Raw genomic sequence first — 9,619 nt, forward strand, 5'->3', positions numbered from 1 at the left:
CATCGACAACAAGCTCCTCGACACCACTCAATCTGAGGCTAAACCCTAGCATGTAAACAACCCTCATCACAGCAACAAACAAAATCCCAATAATCCTGGACAGAGGACACTGCAGCCCTTACCTTCCCTTATCTCTCTGCAGTTTTTGACACCGTCTCCCACCCCATCCTCATCCAGCAACTGCAAGAAGCTGCCATCCAAGGACCCACCCTCCGCTGGGTATGCCCCTTCCTGACAGGCCGAATCTAGTCAGTCATCCAGCCCTGTCCCCTACTACTTGGATGCCTGCAACCTCAACTGCAGAGTACGTAAAGGTTCATCACTCAGCCCAACCCTCTTCAGCACTGACATGACCCCATTCGTCAAATTCATTCAAAACACCTAAGACTCGAACCTAATTTTCCGCCTGCATGACCAAGTCGATGAAAACCAGCTGTCTCCAACTGAACACTGACAAGCCAGAAGTCGTGGGCTTCAGCAGACAGTCCTCTGTCATGGGAATCTCCGTGGTGGCCAGAAGAACTCAGATCCACTCCACCACCCCATCAAGAACTTTGGGATAAGATTAGACTCTCAGCTGTCTATGGCTGTCAAATAAATGCTGCTGAGCCTCCTGCTTGCACACCGTGAGTATACTGAGAAATGTCTTAAATTGACTCCTCAAAAATACCTGCAGAACCTTCACCTACACCCTCATCTCCAGTAAACTGGACTGTTGGAATGCCTTCTGTGGTTGAATCAACACGCAGCTGACCAGATTACTCTAAACTATACAGAATGCAGCAGCCAGGCTTACACTTAACCTATCACACCACACATGCATCACCCTGCATTTCAGGAGCTCCACTGACTTCCCATTGGCAAAACAGCTTTGTTCAAACTCCTCACACACATCTTCAAAGCTCTACACAATTTGAGCCCATCATACTTTAACGATCATATCAACTTTCACAAACCCACCATACAGCTCGCCTCATCCAGATTATTGTTTGCAAACATCCCATGCTTACCCCTCCGCATCAGATCTTCAGCATAAACTCTTGACTTAACTCAAGAAGCTGAAGACATGGCTCTGCAGGTAGGCCATCTCTCAGCAAGGCCAAGCTTGCTAGTGCATAAGCGCCAGGATGCCTTCCAGGTGAGGGCACGCTTTACAAATCCCCATAACATAACATACTCCAAGCCCACATAGAGCCTATTGAAGGACCTGTGTCTTTCTTACCAGCCTGGAAGACTATTACTTTGGACCAGTAGGTCCTTCAGATCATAAAAAGGGATTACAACTTACCCTTCCGTCAGACTCCACCCTCCACTCTCTTGCCTTCCAACAGACCATCTTTCCATCCTGTACCAGGATGTGGCAGCACTTCCTCTAAAAAAAGCTGTGGAATTTGAAATGAGGCACATATGTTACTCCTGATATTTCCTCCTTCCTAAGAAGCAAGGTGATCTGTGCCCAATCCGAGAGACATTGAGGATATGGTCTTGGGGACACTGTCATAAGACTTGATTAACATCCAGTCACCTAGTGGGGTGTCTGAATGTCAGAGCCGAACGCTTCAGCCTATATCATGTTGCATAGATGTGGCATCTCTTACCAGCAGTAGTTCGGGACATCTTTTCCTGGTGCGGTACTCTTCAAGTGAATTTCTTCAACTGAGAATGCTCAATGCCGTAGTTTTGTGCCCTCCAGAACTTTCAGCTGCAATATACATTTCACCCCCTGGATTACTAGAGTTCTGAGAAAGATTCTTCAAGACCGGGCCCAAGTCATTCTGATTGCCCCGGATGGGCCAAAAAGGGTGTGATATGCTGACCTTTGGTGCTTTTCCATATGTCCCCCACTCAAGCTGCCATTCGGACTGGACCTTCTCTCCCAGTCGGTGGGATGGTGCTGCAACCCAGTCTTGGAGGCCTCCGTCTTCCTGCCTAGAGACTGAGCGGGGGCACCTAAGCTTCTGTGAGCTGCCACCAGAGGTGATAGACGTAATCCTGTCAGTTTGTCGCTCCTCAGCGAAGTCTGCTAATTCTAAGAGATGAAACAAATTTGTGTAGCATTGCACAAACAACATAGACGCTCCTTGTCACTGATTTTGAAGTTTGCATTCTAGCCTAAAGGGGATGTGCAATAGGCATTGTAAAATGTTACTTGACTGCATTGTCAGTAGTCCTCTGTCTCCCAGACCAGCCTTCATCATTCAAATCACCCACTGTTATGCTTTTTTTAAAGGAGTTTGGGTCCAACTCTGTTGTTTTCTCCATTTGAGTCCCTGCACAGTTGTAAATGTTAACTTTCATAACAGTTTTGATGGCAATCGCCTCAGCAAGACGAGCTAGCGAAATATAGAATCTAAGTTCCCCTGTGCAACTCATTTTTCCCTGACCAATTGATGTTGCTAACCAGGGCAAACCTTCCTTCCTAAAGTGGTAACCTTCTTTCACTTAAGCCAGACCATCGCCCTGTGAACCTTACTTCTTCCATCCCACTCTACAACCGAGGAGTATTTTTATAGGTTGAATTTCAGGGAGGCGGTCAACTTCTCATCCAGATAGCACCAAGGAAATGTGACTGAAAGACTAGCTCTTCATTGGCTATTGCAGGTTCCAGGAAAGACATGGTGGTGAGTAAAGGAGTTTTAAGTGCTGTAGTTGGAAACCAGTGCCAACCCAACACCATTTTATGCTTGGTTCTCCAACTATGCAAGAGATGATCATCATATCCCTTGTGATTGAAATTGAGCTTCATGACTAGTTTGTAGTAAATCTGATCAACAAGTATTACTGTAGCAGAGAGCTTAACTGTAAATTAATCTCATTGACATTCACTTAGAAATAGTTAATCAAACAATAATCAGCCCACGTTCAGTAGTCTTATGTGAAAAGTAAGGTCACACTTATTGCTTCCATAACACTTCAGAAGATAATTGGATTCAAGTGCTGCTAAATTGATTACATGATCATCAGTAAGTGCTACCTATATATAATAATGAGAAACTTTGGCAGTTTGGGATGGAGTATTCAGGTTTTGTGGTAGCATATGCCTAGGTTAAAATATTTCTGTGAAGGTCTCAGGAAACATCTTAGCTGTTTCTCAGTCTGGGAAGGGTTATTCAGTAGTTTCCAAACAGAATGAATTCCATGATTTCAAATTGAACAAAAAAATTTACAAGTGGAAAAACTCCAAGTACGTTTTCTATATAACTAGGAGTGGGCATTCAAGTTGGTTTGCCTCTTGATCCTTTCAGGAGATCATATGATGTGCCTAGAGAGAGAGAGCCCACAGCAGCATCTAGGGTTCTGCTCCACTTTTTAATACTGTAAACAATAGAGTTCATGATTCAACCATTTGGAAAAGACTGGGCAAGTTCTCCTTTTGTAGAAGGGTATCCAGCTACCCCCCTTGATCCAAAAAGAACATTGCTGCATGTCTTAGCTTTGCAAAAGAGCTCCTGCATAAAACACAAGAGTTATAGAACAGTTTCCTCTGGACAAACAAGAGGTGGTGTTTGGCTCTTTAACATACAGTGCTTTGTGAAAACCAAATGCTGTTGTTACCTCAAGAACCTCATACCAGCTGCAAACATGGTAGTGCAGGAGCGAAAAATTGTGGCCATATTTTCTGCCCTCTCCCAATCCCCCCCATGAACGAAGGCATGGGATTTTCTAAGGTAACTGTACATTTTTTTTTTCTCTGGCAGCACTGAATATTCTTACACCATATCTTTAAAGTGTAAAACAGCAGATCTTAAACTGGGGTCCACGACTTCTACTCGGGGGAGGGAGCCCAGCGACTTTTGAGAGAATTAAATAATCAATAGAATATACTTTAAAAAAGGAAAGAACTTGAAATTGGAACATAAAAACAATCAACTTACCTATAAATCTCTTGTATATGGTACAAAATGTTCACAAGTCCTGTAAGATAAACTACACCAGTGGACTGCTGCATCTGTTGTGCCATCCACTACAGTGAAAATGTAAAACTAAAACAAAATCGTGGCATCAGGTTATAGTGTTGCCTGACTGTAGTTGGTTAAAACTGCAGTTCAACTTGTCAAAATAAACTCCTTTGACCGCTCAAAACCTCTCTTTTAAATATTAAATCACCCCTGTGAGGCCGCGTAGTCCACAAGGCAGGAGCACTAGTATTTAAAAGTAGGGCGTATAGAAATGTAATGTTAATATGTCCTCACTGTGACTAGCACCCAAAAGCTATTTTTCACTGTGGCAAGCCAGTAGCTGTCCTGCATAGAAAACCAGAGTACAGATTAAAATCCTAATATTGTATCTCAGGAATAGGACTAGCTAGAAAAATAATAAAGCAATAATTATTAAAAATCCAATTCATCTGCGAAGTCAATGTTTTAAATAAATATTAATGAAAAGTAACTTTTAGAAAATTACTTTTTCCCTGCCTTCCTGGAGGCAAATTTGCATTTGCTCTCAAACGTTTACAGGCCAGGGATTAGCATTTGAATATGTGTGGCAAAATATGTGAAACACTTCCCAGGAGAAAATAGGTTGACCTGAATATGGAGAGGTGACTCCTCTGACCAACCCAGAAAATGTAGGAGGGGGGGCTTTGATCATCCTTTTTGACATTGGCATTACAGTGTCAAATCCAGCTTGATTGCCAAATGCTGCTTGGCAGGTCTGCTGGGTTTACATATAACACTTTTGGGCACACTTGAAAGGAAGGGAAACAGAATGCCCGAACAGTATCTGTGTATCCACTGCCTGAATGCTGGAAACCCCTACTTTTGTTCTACTAGACTTCTGTTTCTGTTTTGTTTGTGGGTACGGTGGCTGCCCAAAACTGAATTTTAGTGTTATATGTGGGAGGATACAAAGATTACCTCACACACACAGCCCCCACAGCCCCAGTTTAGTGTGGCTGAAGACATTTTACTCTTTTTCTATTTCAGGTATACTTGGTTCCTATTGTTGAGTATTGTGTTGTGCTTTTTGTGTTGTGTTCTGTGGCCACTTGCCTTCAGTAGTTCAGTTGAGTTCCACTGAAGCCAAAACGTGATGTAAAGTGAATTAGAGACATAGCAGTTATTTGTCAAATTGTCTAATGTTTGGGCAAGAGTTTAGCTCTTTGACAGATTGTTTCATTTGGCCTGGAATTTAATTTTTATAAATATACTGATCATGCTTACAGTAGGTGTGAACCCTTTGAGTATTGTGATTGATTAAGCCCTTATTAGGCAGTAGGTTTAGTTTTCACTTCTTGATGTAGTGTTATAGGTAGTTATCAGAGTTCTGCCTAAGGATGACCTTCTTTAACTTATTCTCATCTCTTTTAGGGCAGAATGGGCACAATAATTTAGAACCTGCTGATGCTTGTTTTAACTGATTAATCATTTTGTATTCTTGTGTTAGCATCCTGGTGGTAGATTAGGTTGGAGAATGATGCAATCTTGTTTAGTTGGTCGGCCCGTCCAACTGGAGCAGTGTGTTTTATGCTGGTAAATACAAATTTTAGTACTTAGGTGCCCTAATTATTCGAACTGGAGAACTGTACATTGTAGCAATTAACTTCTAGTTTACAGCACCTTTCTATGAGAGATCATTGCCTTGATGCTATGCAGTTCTAGTGAAAGGGCTCCTGAGAGTGAGCTAATACCCATTGGCCGGTTAGGACAGCAGGTAGCACCAGTCGACTACAGGGAACAAGTCATCAGTCCACTGTCCAGGGAACCAAAACCAGAGTGCAGTGGGAATCTTATGTGTGATCGAGGATGGTGTTATGCAGAGAGTCGTATCAGGGGGAAGGGAGATGCTGTGAGGTAGCCAGCACCTTGGTGGTAGGGAAAAGCCAAGGTGGTTTCTGGCGCCCTCAAGCCTTCAGGAATAGGTGCATAGCGATGCAGCAGGAGGCCATAACTGGTGCTCAAGTTGCTTACTCTATGGTCTAGAGATCTTATTCTTGTGCTATCATTGTACTAGCCACTTGGGAAGCCTGTTAAGCAATTGTGCCCTCCATCTGAGTGGTCGATAGTCCAATTGTTGCTAAGTTGATATCACTCTTTAGTCACATCCTGAAGTTGGTATGCCTGTAACAAGCTGACACTGCCGCTATTGCTTCATATGTATCCCAGTAGTAGTGATCATGCCTGTGGATCATGTTCCACTTATCTCTTCTAGTAAAGTTTACCCCTCTTTGATGCCTAAAAATGTCTACAGGTAGTGGTAGAGGATGATTTGGATTGCCTAGTAGAGTATATCAAATACTCTTGTGCAGTGCCAGTGAACTCATGGAGCATCTGACCCACTTACCATCTCTGTATTTAAAAATAATTATTTATAGTAAATTATTATTTCCATTTTCTGGCACTGACAGGATATGTCAGTTCAGTGTATATGAATCATTGCTTGCATTTAACCCAGATGTGTTTGCTTCTGTGCTTGAACGCAAGGAAGGTATTTCCATTTACTTGAGGTGTTAGACAAGCAGCTGGTTTTGGAGCTCAGACTTAAAATAATTGTCTCTTGTATTGTCCACAGTCTTCCTGTTTGTGCCAGGAAAGAATATTTTACAAGATTGGACTTAGCTTGACCTGTATTTTCACAACAAAATTGAAGGCACACATGGTAATGTTGGTACCTTTATACAAACTTGAGTAAATGTCACAAGCGTTTTTTTGGGGGGAATTCTAAAACCTATTTATGACTACTACCTGGTACAGGGGGATCCAGTTTCTGGACACCATTATTTTTCATAATCCTCAATACATTTTCGTCATAGACCCCTACTTCATTGAGGATCTTATGGGACTCACATAACAACCCTGCTACACTCCTCTTCTCTCCTGGGAGCGGGAACTAGCTGATTGCTGTGTTGGAGGTGCCATGGAATTACCTTCGGGGAGGCCACACCATGATCCCGACAGCCTTCTCCTTGACTTGATGTGTACTTCAGGACTGTGCCACATGGTGCATGAGCAAACTTGGCTCAATCCCTGTTCCTGTCCACTGCCCTTCCACCCACACCACTGTAGTGCCCTACATTAGGCAAGGGCCAGATGAAGCTTCCAACTGTAGCTTGTCATGGGACAGGGTGTTATAATTTCACCCATTGAAACCTACTCACCAGAAAAGTGCTGCTCTCTGCCACAACAGTGTGTAGGCACTGCTCGGTACTTAAACATGCCCAGTATGAACCAACTTTGAGTTACCTCCACAGTTAAACTATGGGAAAAACAGACCCTAACCAACCTAAAATCACTTTAGGCAGCAGATACTTGAGAAGAATGCCTATTGACACTAGGTCTGTGCCATTGGAATCTACTGGGGAGGGCTCATCACTTATGCAGGAAGAAGAGATGCAAGGAATACTGCTAGAAATGAAACAAACATGCCGATCGCCTGGACGAAGCTAAACATAGAATTTCCTTATCAGAGGATGGAATGGAGGAACTCAAATTAGCTTACTGCTAGCATGGTGAAAGTTGTCACCAATAATGAGCACTTGGAATTGTGTTCATACTGCAACAACTTCCATGTAACAGGAGCAGTAGAAACTACAAACTCCTGCACAATGGAGATTTTGTGAAATGACTTCTTAGCAACGTACTGGGGAGACACAACTTTTCGTGTATACTTAGAGGTTGAAAGGGCGCGTAAATCTCAGGTCCCACCTGGTGCGCCACTATGTCCAATTTTTGTTCACCTTCTTATTTACAGGGACCATGATGCAGCCCGGCAACTCTCCAGGGAGAAGACGCTTGGAGTATAAGGGCACCACATTTTCTATCTACCCATCCCTCACCTTTGCTGTACAGAAAGCTAGGTGGTCGTTCACAGATGTCAAAAGATCTCTAAATGTCAACTGTGCCATGCTCTGCCCTACTAAATTGTGTGTTCTAGTGGATGGGTGAACAGTGTTCTTCAGCTGCTCCAAGAAACTATGATCTTTTCCAAAACAATGCTAAAAAAGTACAGTAATGTCTCCTGTAATGCAACGCAGCGCACCTCAGTTCCCCTTTTCTAAGGAGTGTCACTAGTGATGTTGAGTAGCCTCTGGGTCCTGTGACCCTGGATGAATGGTTGCCTTTTGCCTCCGTTGTGATAGGCAGAGGAACGCAGCAGGGCTGATCCCTGTTGCCTTAACTCTCTGCTGTTGCCATACAAAAGTTGGCCTTAAATGAAAACACATTTAGAGACCGCACATGCCTACACATAGATTCCTGCTATCACTAAATGCAGAAAACATCCTGCTGTTTGTCAGGTTTCCTAAAGAAAACCTGGAAACATAATCCAGTTCGGGGTGTTTCTCAGGAGGCTTATTCGGCTGGAGCAAGTTAGAGTTGTTTCCTTATCCAGCTTGGCGGGAGGACTCCATCAGGTGTCTTTGTATTAGAGTGCATTGAAATCGAGAGCTAGATTTTAGAGATAAGTACGTACCTGCTATGGATAAACTAGCTGTGCAGGTGGAGAGGTGTATTTATTTCCTTATTCATGGCTGCCTGAATTGCACTTGCTAAAATGCTGGTAGTACCCAAATTTATGTAGGTCTTTTTGAATATACTTATACCTCCTAGCAGGCCAATGTTTACCAGGCTCTGCACTATGTAGTCCAAGCTGGCATGGCGAGGTAAGAATTTGCACGTGCACTGGGAGAGGCTGATTCAGCATACGAAGGTGGTTGCTTTGCAATGCCTGAATTTGAAGGGTACTTCCTTGTCACATTTTTTTATATTGTGGATTGGCTCACAAAGTACCACCCACGCTTGACCATAGAGAAGGATCAAGTTGAGACTGAATCACTGTGTACATCACTCACTTCCTGCTAAACTACCATACCCCAGTCAACTCATAGGAAACAGTTAGTTGCACACACTGAGTGATTTTGTTAGCGCCCAGTTCTGCAAGTGAGGCACTAATATGCTCCCCAGAAATACTCCTTGCTGATAATCCAGCCCTGTCACTGTCAATAGGTACATCAGTGCAGGTTACTCTGAATCACCTGGGCCTGCAGAAACATATCCAACTCCTTCCTAAGGACTGCTTCCTTACCCTCAAGCAGTTCATTGAATATGAAACTGTTAATGTACTGAATATATTTGCATACTACAGCCATGCCATGCTGGGATTTGTTCCTTCATGAGCCCCTGAAGGTCACCTCACTGACACAGATGTTTTTATCTCCGAACAGTAGAGGATTGGTCTCTAAACCGTATACATGATATGGAGGATTTATGGCCCCTCCAGATAATAATGCTAAAACAAAAACGTAGACTGTCCTGGGGGATGGTGATCATCAGTCAAGGTCTGGATGTTCTGCTGCACACCAGTAGAAGTCCATATCCATAAATGATAAATACAAACTCATTCATTTTTGGTCCCTGAACAGTGTGTACTACACTCCTAAACTACTCCACAGTATTGACCTCTCGCATCACTCACACTGCGCTAGCTGCTGCTCAGACCCTGATAATGTTCTGCATTGAGCTTGTTGATGGCCCCCATCCCCAACTTCTGGATGAAGGTGATGCACACATTTACTGACATAATCTCTCTCCCTGTTGACCTGCACACCACCTATTAGGTTTCTGGGATATGTGGCAGATGTGCTGTGATCAGTCAGGTGGCTGACAGCCTTTCAGCTTCTGAC

At 43.4% G+C, this 9,619-nt stretch overlaps 1 protein-coding gene across 2 annotated transcripts in view; it reads left to right on the forward strand.

Moving 5' to 3' along the window:
• RFX7 (regulatory factor X7) overlaps positions 1-9,619 on the forward strand; it is a 361,880-nt gene that overhangs the window by 345,468 nt on the left and 6,793 nt on the right. The window lies entirely within an intron of this gene.

The sequence above is a fragment of the Pleurodeles waltl genome, chromosome 3_1, assembly GCF_031143425.1.
Source record: "Pleurodeles waltl isolate 20211129_DDA chromosome 3_1, aPleWal1.hap1.20221129, whole genome shotgun sequence".
NCBI lineage: Eukaryota > Metazoa > Chordata > Amphibia > Caudata > Salamandridae > Pleurodeles > Pleurodeles waltl.